A 13,596-nucleotide genomic window follows, 5' to 3' on the forward strand; every position below is an offset into this window, starting at 1 on the left:
TGCTATGCCTATGCAATAGGCCTGAAGGCGATAGATTTTGTCTCCATAACCCAAGTGATCCGAGCATATGACAACACGAGCGGAGAAGTTATGGGGATAGTGAGAGTGCAAGTCCAAGTCGGTCCTTTCGAGCACAAAATTGAGTTCGATGTACTTGATGTGCCAGCTACCTTTAACCTACTTCTGGGGAGGCCCTGGTTGCATTACATGAACGCTGTGTCCTCCACCCTGCACCGAATGTTGAAATACCCTTATGAGGAAGGAATGGCAATCGTTTTTGGGAATTCATCTATTCACCCACTGCCAGAGATAAGTACACCTTTGTTGGAGATCAATCATGGGGATGAGGATATGTTTCTGTCAGGATTCACTCTAGTAGAAGCCCAGGTGGTACAGAATCCTAGCCGAGGACGTAGGCATGTATGTTAGTGCCCAGTCCATTTACTTCATGAACAAACTGCGGCATATTCCAGGAATGGGGCTCGAAAGGAGCAGGAGAAAAGGTGTTGCGGCATTAGCTGAGGTGCCACATAATCCACATGCCTTAGGGTTGGGCTATGTGCCCACCAAAGAAGACTGGAGAAGGAAAGGAGAAAAGATGAGAGAAAAGGCCAAAGCCAAGAGAGCTGTAAAGCATTATGAGCTAGTTCATAAGCTGATCTAGGGAACGTTGAATGGGCGTTTTGTTAGGGAAGGAGGGGATTTCCCCTATTGTGGATTTCTTGAGCCTTGAGTTGATTCTTCAACAAAAACTGTGTCCCTGGATTTGAGATCTTCTTTGACCACCAGCTGCAAGGCAATGATGAAGGCGGAGCTCCAAGCAGTAACACCAGCTAGAGCAGGGAAGATGATTCAAATAGCAGTGAAGTGGGAGTAAGGGTAGCATTGGCTAATCTCTTGATAGATCCTGCGACCAGTACGGAGAACTTGGGGGATACCTTTACTATTTCTTTGATCGAAGAGGAAACGGTTATGGACTCCACTAGTTGCATTCTGGACACATCGAGGGCGCCATTCCTCACTAGGCAGTTGGAGAAGGGGCTTTTTTCTCGTTCTGAATCGGATAATGAGCCAGAGTCTGATTCCACCAAGTTTGCTGAGTTGGAATTAGATTCAAGTTGATCTGATAAGTCAAAGTCTGGCACTTCCATTGGTGGTAACCCGGGTGCCAAAGTCTTGTCTAAGTCCTCTTTTACATTTTCTTTTGAGTCTGCTGTAACCGAGGAGCTAGAACTTTTGACTGAGAATGTTACAGATTCTATTTACTTCTCTGTGCTGTTGATTTATTGCATTGACCAAGTTTTTCAAAATTTTAAGGAAAACGAAGAGGAAGAAATTCCTCAGGCTTTGAAAAACTTGATTGACCAAGAGAAGGAGAAATGTGCTAAGCCCTGCATAGATAAAATCATTGCAATTAACGTGGGTACAGAGGAGGATCCCTGCTTGGTCCAGATTAGGTCCACGTTGTCTTCGGAGGAACGCGAGCGTTTAATCGCTTTATTAAAAGATTTCAAAAGATGTTTTCGTGTGTTCCTATGAAGACATGCCTGGAATCGATCCTGCGATTAAATAGCATCGGATCACTCTTGACCCTGAGGCCCGACCAGTCAAATAGAATCTTCACAAAGTCCGTCCGGATTGGGCGCTGAAAATCAAAGAAGATATCACTAAGCAAATTGATGTGGGATTCTTGATGGTGTCCGAATACCCAACCTGGTTGGCCAATATCATTCTGATTCCCAAGAAGGATGGCAGAATCAGGGTTTGTGTTGACTTCCAAGATTTGAACAGAGCTAGTCCGAAAGACAATTTTCTATTGCCGTACATCGACGAACTGGTCAACTTCACTGTAGGTCATGCCTTCTTACCGTTCATGGATGGATTTTCAGGGGATAACTAGTTCTTGATGGCACCAGAAGACAGAGAGAAGACTACGTTCACCATGCCATGGGGTACCTACTGCTACAAAGTCATGCCTTTTAGATTGAAAAATGCTGGCACTACATATCAGAGGGATGTGATCACAATCTTGCATGACATGATCCATTAGGAAGTTGAGGTGTACGTGGATGGCATGATTATAAAGTCCAAACAACGAGAAGTCCACTACATCGCACTGGAAAAATTCTTTGAGCGGATTAGGGAGTACAGACTAAGGTTAAACCCATAGAAATGCACCTTTGGGGTGACTGCGGGGAAAATGCTAGGATTTCTGATTATGCAGAGGGGAATTGAAGTAGATCCATCTAAGATCAAGGCCATCTTAGAAATGCCACCACCGAGGACTGAAAAAGAGGTGTGCGACTTTCTGGGTAAAGTGCAATTCATAAGACGATTTATTTTGAAATTAACCTTAATGGTTTGGTCTCTTGAAGAAAAGGAAAAAGTTACGATGGGATGATCGATGTCAGTTTGCCTTTGAACAAGTCAAGCAGTACCTTCAAAATCCACTTGTATTGTTGCTGTCAAAGCCGGGAAAGCTACTGATTATGTATCTGTCAGTGATAGAATCAGCCATGTGGTGCATGTTAGCACAAGAATCAGAAATTATGGTGGAGAAGGCTATCTACTATCTAAGCAAGAAGATATTTGATTACGAGACCCACTACACTTCCTTGGAGAAAACTTGCTTAGCTTTGGTATGGGTTACCAGGAAGTTGAGGCACTACCTGTTAGCTCACTCCGTAATTCTAGTTTCGAGATTAGATCTCATCAAATATCTCTTTGAGAAACCGGCACTTACGGGTAGGCTAGCTCGTTGGTTGCTTCTTCTCTCTGAGTTTGACCTCAAGCACGTCACGCGCAAAACAGTCAAAGGGAGAGCCGTAGCAGAATTTTTAGCAGACCACCCAGTAGAAAGAGATGAAGCAGTAGAGTATCCATTCCCAGATGAAGACATTCTGCCAATAGAAGAGGAAACATGGACAATGTACTTTGATGGAGCCGCTAATCAATACGGTTATGGGATAGGCGTGTGTAACAAGTTTCTAATGCTCCTCGGAGGGGGTTTAGCCTTCCTCAGATGCGATCTCCCTACAGTTCGGACTCCCGTGATTCTAAATTCTAGTTTCACCAATGCAATGTGAATCAGAAAAGGAGTAAGAGTCCAAGTTCGGCAAATCTTAGAAAAATCCATTTATGCGCAAGAAATGCCAAAAATAGACTGCATTGCCAAATTTTAGAATCGTCACCTAATATTTTTGGAAAAGTTAGGAAACCCATGACTCGTGCCAAAGGCCACTTGTTCATCGTAACCAAAGTACGAGAGGAAGGTCATAAATTGAGCACCCCACTCAGCCGATCAATGATTGGCCTCTACTAATCATAATGCAATTTTTATTAACATTATATGCTCATGTTCCGATTTATTAATACTAACTTTACTATGTGAAGTCAAACAAATATAGACTATGTTGCTCAATTTGAAATGCTTTGAATTCATACGAATTTCGAAAGAGTTTGAAATATGCAACTCAAAGAAAATGAGTGAGTCCGTATATACAATTATCAGAATCATTCCAATTTAAGCAAATTAGCCTCCATCCACAGGCATTCAAAGAGTTTATTTCAAATAAGTACGTAGCCCCATGGTAGTTATGCTTGACATGGCAATAATCGCACGCATGTAATATGCTAAAGTAGAAAACACTCACCCAAATATCTGAGGCAAGCCAAAGAAAAGAAGATAAAATTGTTAGCAAAAATGCATGATTCTAACAATGCAATATAACTAATGCAACACATACAAGAATGCATCTATTCGGTTCGGCTACTAATTGTGACATGTGAATCAATTCAAGGCATGCGATGAAGCACGTATTCGAATAAGGAACTTGAAAATGACAATGACCAGTATGATGAGCCGAATCCTTATGCATGCAAAATGAATGAATGCAAGTCATGGAAAATGCTAAGGAAAATATGAAGCTATACAACCACGGTAAGCATGTAAATAAAAGGGAGAAAGAAATGGGGGTTGGAAGATATATACAAATTATTACAAATTTGTCCTCGCACGGAAGGGTCTGAATGTCCAAATGTCCAAATTAAACTAATTATTACAAATTCGAATAAACTAGCTAATCAGAATATTAAAAGTCTGAATGAATGAATTGTGACTAAATAAACTAACTAATTAATTCAAGGCAATTAAATTAAAGGACTTCAAAAGAAAAGCGAGGAATCGCCCGCGCACGGACGAGAACACCCTCCGGAAACCCACTCTGCTTGCTACCAAAGACTGTTTTGTTTATAGTCGGAAAAGGGCCCTATTTTGGACCTCTGGACCTGCTCTGTTTTATTGAAAAAGTGCCCTGGCCGTATAAATGAAATGGTCGGCCATACAGAATAGTTGATCGATCATACAAAGTGGTTGGCCAACCGGCCATTGTTTGCTGAACAAAGCTTGTTGCAGTAGACCTAAGACATAACAAAAACATAGCAAAACAGAGGGTTTCCAGGGGATGTTCATCTACCCTGCTCCCTCCTATCATGTAAATGGTCAAGGAGAGAACCAATTCATTTCTTAAATCATCAATGGTGCAAAGCTATTGCATGATGATCTAAAAGGCGATGAGACGACAAATTAATGAAAGCAATAAAACAAACAAACATGACCTTCTCTCTATCATAGAGTTTACTCAAGAAAGTGGGTGAACTCGCTTCATAAAACCACCAAACATCACAAGATAGTATGTGATGATTCGAGAAGCGATGGATTCGGTATAACGTCAGACCGAACCCAACCAATTTTATTATTTCTTTATGTCGATTTTCAACCAATTTTATTGCTCCTTTTATTACCTTTTCCATGTTACCTTTCCATTTCTTATCTTTTATTTTATTTTGTCCAAAAGTGATGGCTACGTCCACTATGCCCAAAAGCAATAAAGATAAGCAAGCATAACTTAACCCAAGAAATGAATTCTTTGAGTCCTGTTCTTCGAGGGAAACCACGAAGAAGGAATTAAACCCATTTACGAGCAATAATGAACTTGAGGCCAAACCCGAAAAGGGTGATAATGACCCCAAATCCAAACTCAATAACAAGTTATAATGATGCCTTTCTTTGTGATTTTCAAGGGTCTAAGTTAGAAAACTAGTCCCTTAGAAGTAATGCAACGACGATTAAGAGAGGTATTAAACAAGAGATCGTTCTCAACATAAGAGAGATGTAATGCCCTGGTAATGAATCTCCGAAGGAATTAAACCATTTAGCACATGAGGGGTCTCTTTCTTATGCTTTAAATGGTAATCTAGTGTCGAATACCACTCTTAATCAAAAGAAACAAAGAAAGGAGGGAGGTTGCAGAGATGATTATGCGAAGTTGATTATTACAAAAGCGAGATTATTTACATGAAAACTAGGTAAATAAAACTATCAACTCAAATAGATTGGTGTCTATGGCCTAAACACACAAATCCATGAGGACTTACAACATTACAAGTATAATATTTAAAGCATAAACTAAATAAACAATTAAAACAGCCCCAAAAACTTAAGAAAACAATGCTGATATCATTTTGAAAGGCTAGAAAAAGTAAGCAAAAATGGAAGAGAACAAAGCTAGTAAGCAAGCCTAAGGAAGGGTGGCTAACCCCTCCACTTTTTACAACTTCAAATCACATATTTTAGTCTTTGAAAATAGTCCAAGAATAGTCCAAAAACAGCCCAAAAATAGTGGCTAAAATCAGAGAAATAAGTAAGAATAACAAGGATATGAGCTATGGGATAAGGTTCAAGCAAGGGTGGTTAACCCCTCCACCTTTCGTAGCTCTTAAATCACAAGTTCCAACACTTAGAACCAGTCCAAAACAGTGTACAAATAGCAAGAAAAAGTGAAGAAAAGAGTGGTGTAAACAAAGAGAAAGATGGCAAAGGTTATACCTCTTGAAGAGAGGATGTTCTTAGTTAAGCAAACGTGATTCAAAGCACCTTCAAGTCTCTGAAATAAAGTTGAAATCTCAGCAAAAAAGTCAAGTTCTAAGCTCCAATGGTGTGTCTAACTTGTATCTATATTTGGGAGGGTAGAGAAGATTTTTGGTTTTTTTCAAAAGCTCTTGGAAATTGATTTTGCAATCTTAAAACCAAAAGGAAGGCCCTTTATTTATAGAAAATGAGCTTCTCCAGTTGAAAATATCAAGAAAAAGATAGCTGGCCAACATCCCATGCATGAAGATAGCTGGTAGTTGAAAAATATCTTCCTGTGCTAAACATGGCCGGCCGTCCACTTTAATTGGCCGGATTTCTCAACAGCCGGCCAGCCACCTTAATTGGCCGACCAGTTACTCGCAAAAAAAAATTCTGTTTTCAAGCCCGACTTCAAACGGGTATATCTCCCTCATCAAGACTTGATTTTAGGTGATTCTTGAGTCTAAATTGAAGCCCCGAAAGTCTACTTTCCAATGGTGGTGGCCGCATAGCTAAATTTTGAGTGTGCAAAGAGATATGCGTAATTTAGTGAAGGATGTTCATTTCTTTCTTAATGGTTTGATGCTAAACCTTTTCTCCAACTAGTTTTCTTCCATCCCCTCCTATTTCCTTCAACTTCAAACGTATAAATAAGATGTTTTAAAATTTTTTTCAAAGAGTTTACCTCCCTTTCATTTATTTCTACTTTGTCCTTACTCAGTTTACTAAAAAATGCAATATTTTAATTGAAATGCAAGCCTCAGAATATCGTAGGAAAAATATTGTGAAAAGAGGGTTTTAAGGTCTAAAATAGTTTGTTCAAAATGGGGCGTAAGGTTTGGGATTAGAGCTCAAAGCAAAATTCTTTTGCTGAAGATCCGAACGATTTGCATAATGTAACTTTCATCATCGAGTGCTTGGAATGAAGTGCCCAAGTCTTAAGGGCAGTCGAAAATGGGGCATCTACAGTTGCCCCTCTTTGGCAAAACTCGAATAGTCATGAAATGACGCGAGTGAATATCAAAGCCCGAAGACGGCCCATTTTGACGAGGCTGTAAGACTTGGGCAAACAAACAAAATACAGATGTAGTTGGTTGAATCCGAGGGTTGCATACATATCCCTTTACAAGGAATCAAACCAGCTTAGTTCAGGGCTTCAAATATGCGGTTTAATAAATCTTTTTTGTTAGGGATAGGATATCTAGTCCATTGTAAGACAGTGTTGAGAGGTTTATAATTGATAACCAATTGAGGTGTTTCTCTTTCTAATTTAGTATTTTTGTTAACATAGAAAGCATGACAAGACCAGGGAGATTTACTTGGTTGGATTAGTTTCTTATTTAAAAGATCATTAATTTCTTGTTTGCAATGTTCCATCAATTTTTTGTCCATTTGGATAGGTCGGGCTTTGGTTGGAATATGTCGTCCATTGAAATCTTTCTCATATGGTAAATCAACCATATGCTGTTTGCAATGCCAAAAGTCATGGGGTAATTCTGAACATAAATCTTTTTTGAATAAAATTTGGATTTTTTCAATAATAGATTTAACTCAAGGTTGTTGTGATTCTTGACCTATTACTTTGTAGGAAATTTCTTTTTGAAGTAGACAAATTTGTTTTTGTTTGTAAACAAGATTTGTTTTTAATGTATTGATTTCATGTTCTTGTGGAGGAAATAAAAATTTGAAAACTATGTCTTGATTTGTAAGAACAGTAAAAATGCCTTCATTAGTAACAGAAAAAGAGCAATCATAGTAAGGAAAGGGGTTCCTAGTATGATTAATTAAGACATATTTTTGACTCATAGAAATTCAATATTTAGACAAATATCTTGATTACAAATTTGGGCTTGAGATATTTTATAATTGATTTCCATAGATCCACCATTAGTGGTACTCAAAGATTGATCAATCTTTTCAAAATATTTGAAATGTACAAAACCTTCTCTAATGCAATTAAGATCAGCACCACAATCAACAAATGTCATTATTGTTAAAATGAAATCATGTATTACCACTTTAATTTCAATATACCACTTTTGAAATGTAATACTATTAAGGAGTAGATTGACAAAGTCATTAATAACAAGTGGTTGTTTTTCAGGATTTTTGTTGGATGATTTTTGGAGATGTGGTTTATATGGAAAGGATGTATCTGTAAGGAAATCAACAGCATTAGCTTAATTGTCTTCAAGAGCAAGGACTGTGGATGGTAAATCTTGAACATCATCTTTTAGGTTACAGATTTCATTTTGGAAAGCATGGATAATAGGTGTATTGAGTGGGGTTGGTACCTTGTTGACACAATCATGGACATCTTTAAAATCATAAATGTCATATTTTAATTCTTGAGTAGAATTTGTAGTGGGAGTATTTCTTTATTTGGAATTTGAACATTTGAACATAGCTTGTTTCTTTTTCTGGATCATCAATATTGTCAATAAATTCAAGAATCATTTTTTCTTGGACTGTTAGAACATTAATACTGAGACCATTCATTTCTAAAATGGCCTTATAATAGTGATTAGATGTTTGGTAAGAACATTCATGGGAGGCTTCGGGATGATCGTCAGGTTCGTCATCGGAAGAAGTAATAATATCATTATCAATTTCATTGAGTTGAAAGTCATTGTCGAAAAGATTTTCAGAAGAATATTCAGGATCAGATTCGAGTTCTTTATCAAGAAGGAGGATTGATTCTAATTGATTTTTGAATTCATCAAAAACATCAAGTTCATGGATTTTGTTTTTGGTTAGACATTTATTTGCATAATGACCGGGTTTACCACATTTCCAATAGTTGGTAGTTTTCTTAAAAGAACTGGGTTTGAATTTAATTGTGTTGTAGGATTTGGAATTATTTGAATTATTGAATTTTCTCTTTTTATAGAAGGTTTCTTTTTGTAATTTGAAAATTTGTTATAATATTTTGTAGAAGAATACTTGCGAGTTTTGCAGATAGGGGTTCATCGGAAGGAAGATCCTGATATAGGGGGTAAGATAGAATTGTATCCAAATTGATAACAGAATTGGTCGAGCTTAGTACAACCGATTGTTTGTTCCTTCTTTAATTGATTTTTGAGCTTGATATCGTAACATAAGGATAATCCTTCAGCGCAGATTTTAGATATTAATTCACCAAAAGTGTATTGATTGTAGGGGATTTGACCATTATGTTTGGTGTGGATTCTAGTTTTCACTTTTTTAGCAAAAAGTGTTGGAAGTCCAGCAATAAAATGTTCTTTCCAAAATCTTAGTTGGCATCATGCCTTTGATAGAGTTTGGAGAGAAATATATCTTTGTACCATCGGAAATGAGTTAAAGTTGGACATCGTAAATTGATAAGGAGTTCTTTGAATCTTTCAAGAACAATTTGAGTATTGCTGATAAAATGTTGAGTTATTGCAGTGACAAGGGTGGTGACTACATTGTTGAGTGGTGGGATCTAGGATGGGAGTATCATTTGGATCATGTTTAACAACAGTTAAAATTACTTGATGTTGATCTTGGGTGAGGTAATTGTCCCACCATCCTTTTAGTTGGCCAGAAAATCTAGAAATAAGAATTCTAGCGACAGTGCCATCATTATTATTGGAGGGATGTTTTGCAAGAGTAGCATTGGCAGCCATTACCATATGTTGACCGAGATTAAGGATCTGATAATTAGATTTGTCATCAATATTCCATTCTCAAAGATCACTTCCAGAATAAGAAAAAGGAGTATCAAAATGTCGTTCTTCTAATAGAAGGTCAATTAGAGTAGGCCGAGGATAATCATTTCGGATTACTGGTTAGGCAGAAACCATTGAAGTTTCTTGTACTTAGGTTAGAGTATTGGGCATGAATTGTTCATATAGATTTTGTAATATTGTGTTGTCTTGGAGGACATTGATTGTTCCACTATAGGCAGTTGGCTCTTTGCCTTCTCGTTTGGAAGTGAAAGGATTAGAGGTATCAATAGTAGGATAATGGATTGGTTCATTGTCATTGAGGACTTTGATAAGTGTGTCTTTTCGTTTATTAAGTTATACTAATAACTCATCTAAAGGGCTGGTAAAAGTGTAAGCTGGATATGGTAGGTTTTGGATTAGAGGAGGTTATTTGGCTTGGTTTGGAGGAACAGAGAGATAAAGTTGTCAACTCATTCTTCAATTCGAGTAGTTTGTTCACCAATCATTTGGAGATGTATATTTGTGTAATTTAACTGTTCATATACTTGGCCAATGTCATAACTGTTGAAGCGGTTGTTTTAGAGGAAAATAGCTAAAATCAGTATAGTTTGTTATGGAATTTGGTTAGGTTGTCGATAGGTAGAATGTAAAGGTATGTCAATGGAGTGGCGAGGAGGGTGTTGAGGAGTTTGTGTGAGAATATGATATCTTGTGGAAGGTGGTTGTGAAGAGGTTTGTGATTGGGTACGAATTAATCTAGATCGTTGGAAATGGAGTATGACTAATGCATTTAGACTTTGGAGAATAGTATTTGGATTAGTTTAGGGTTGAGAGGCAAGAGCTGGGACGACGTTAGGAATTATCTATGTATCTTCGTCGTCATCCGCATCAGCTTGTGAAACTTCTTCCCAAGTTATAACTTGAGGAACCATAACCACAACATTCTCTTGGAAAGCATGAATTAAGATAGTGAAGCCAGGGCAAGAAGTGGTCATAGCTTTGAGATAAACAAAATAACAAACCGTAGTTATTGAAAGATGGAGAGTCCATTTTGTATCGTTTGGTTTGGATGTTAAGAGTAAGAGTCTTGAGAATAGTGGGAACTATTAAGGATATTTTGAAATTGGAAAAACATTCCAAGTAAATAGGTCCATGAGCGAGACTGGATTTGATAACACCTAACAATGAATCATCATAATCATGATGTCCCATATCTCGAAGAGTACATAAGATAGATTTATTAAGATGCATTTGTGTCATTGGTTTGATGTCTACTTGGACAAGACCTAGATGTAAGAAATTGAATTTTTTCCTGGAATTTAAGAATGGTGTCACGGTCAAGTAACTGAAAATTTTGATTATCTTGTGTAACATGTAGAATTTGTTCAACTATTTTGATCTTGTAAGTTTGTTTGATTTCAAATTTCTTATCATATAAGCAGTTGATATCTTTAGTAGGTAGTTTCCAATTCTTAAGATGCTTTTTTTTTGTCTCTAAATCACTTTGATTAATAATAACTGGTTTCATTGAGGAACTTTCGCCAGAGACTAGATTAGAGACTGATTTAAATAATCTTGCCATTATTACTGTAGCTGCCAACAGGTGGTTCTGCCTAAGCTCAAATGGTTAATAGCGGCCTCTTGCTTAACAACCTAACGGCTTACAAACTCCTATGACTTGGGTGCCACAAAAGTTAAATGGGAAGAAATAAAATCAATTCTAATCAAGTGAAGAATTTTTTCCATTATATTAATCAGCTTTAAATGGTTTAAATTAATGTTGTGAGACTAAGTGGGTGTTTGCAAAGTTGGTATTTTAGTAGGATATTTTAGATTTTGGCTAGTTTAGTGTAGACGCGCCCGAACGTCCCGGGAAAATCCCATTTTGTTCATTAGGCTCACTACAGTTCAGACTCAAATGTCACGGTTCTTAATCTGATCTTGCAAAGTGCAATGTGAGATTGATAAATCACCAAAGAGTCCAAATCTGGCAAATCATTTTGAAAAATTGATTTTTAGAAAGAAGTGTCAAACATGGACTGCTTTGCCAGATACAGAGACGCCACCTAAATATTTTATTTTTGGAAAATTTAGGAAACCCTGACTAGTGCCTAAGGCCACGTGTCCGTCATCACCAAAGTTGCCTCGGCTCGGGAACTTGGGTACGAGAGGGGAAGGTCATGCAATGAGCACCCCCGCTCGCCCAATCAAAGATCGGCCTTTACTAACATGATATCTTGTTTTTGAAAACACATGTGCTCTTATTCCGGTTATTAACCTAGAATTACTATGTGATGCGCACAGCATACAAGTATAGACTGGATCTCCTAAGTTGGAACAAAACATCTCATGTTTGTTTTTGAAATCGGTTTGCTGCTCGCAAGTAGGCTAAAATGCGGATTTTGCCACCCTCAAGTGGGCTTAGAAAACATGGTGATTTGTCACTCTCAAATGGGCTTAAAACTCGCAATCAATGAATTGTTCCAATTCAAGTAATCCAACCTTCACCCACAGGCATTCAGGCAGTTATATCACATGAGCAGTTAGTCTCATGGCAGTCACTCACACACATGCAAGGATGCTAAAGCATAAATACTCACCAAGTACTCCGAGTCAAAACAAAAGCTATGTTAGAAATCAATTCATGATCCTAGCTATGTCAACAATGCCTAATGCAACACATACAAAATGCAACTAAGATAGGCTCGGCTATTCTAAAATGTCATGTGAAATGCAATTTGATACATGTATTCAAACAGGAATTGAAATACAATGCAGTTAGTATGATGCGCCGAGCCCGGTGCATGCAAGACAGATGAATGGATGCAAACATGCGAGCATAAGGATGCTAATTGAAACATGCCCTAAGACTAACAATCGTAAGCTGGTAAGTAAAAGGGAGAAAGAAATAGGGGTTGGAAGACATGATCACACACACGCACACTTATTTACAACAGTTGTGCCCTCTCGACGGAAGGTCCGAATAAATAATACAGAACCGACTAATTAACTAACTATTCTAACTAATTAATTATTACACAACCAAATTGAAACAAATACACATTCTAAGCTAATAAAAGTACTAAAATGGCCTCGTGACAAGGGATGCATGCATGCTCGAATTGCCTCGCTCGGAAATCCATCGTGATGCCCTGATTTGCCTCTGTTTGCAACTGGTCCCAGAACACTGCACAAAGCTTCAGAAGGTTGAAACTCCACCATGGGAACCTGTAGGGATGCTGCCGACCAGTTGTTGGCATTGGAGTCCACCTGTCGACCACTTTTTATGCTGAAAACCAGAAAAAGTGGTCGGCCAGCCACTTTATCTGGTCGGCCGACTAATTTTTGCTGCTGGTTTCTGGTTTTCTGCAACAGAGAGCAAGAAAGGGGCATGGCAAAGTATTTGCAACACATGTATGCACAACCACCCTCCCTATCATTACGTAAGCTCAATGGAGTATGGTTCTCAACCTTCGGGCCACCAATCACGCATCTCGATGCATGATGGCCGAGGAGCCAAATTGCACAACTCAATATGAAATGAATGCACATACGAACACATAAAACCTAAAACTCCATCATGTATAGTCAAGAGTGTCGGCGACCAAGAATTGAGGCACGTTTCATCACTTCGAGTATGAAACGTCCCTCGTTTCCCGTGTTTGGACTAACTCCTATTCCAAACACAATGCAACAAATAACATGGCATGGCATACACAATGCGGCTCAAGCATGCAAAGATTCAATGCAATGAAACAAACACATGAACACGATGCAAGGGACAAGCATGAAAACATGCAACTAACATCCTAGCATACACAATGTTTTGAACTACATGGCATACACAATGCACATGACAACTAGTGTACACAATGCACATGGTAACTAGCATACGCTAGGCAATGGACATGGCATGCGCAAATGCAATAATCAATCATGCAACAACATGGCATTCTCAATGTTATGAACCACATGGCATACTCAATGCACAATAGACTTAAACCAAAATGGATA

The sequence above is a fragment of the Camellia sinensis genome, chromosome 3 (genome assembly GCF_055761805.1).
Source record: "Camellia sinensis isolate YWXY chromosome 3, ASM5576180v1, whole genome shotgun sequence".
Taxonomy (NCBI): Eukaryota; Viridiplantae; Streptophyta; class Magnoliopsida; order Ericales; family Theaceae; genus Camellia; species Camellia sinensis.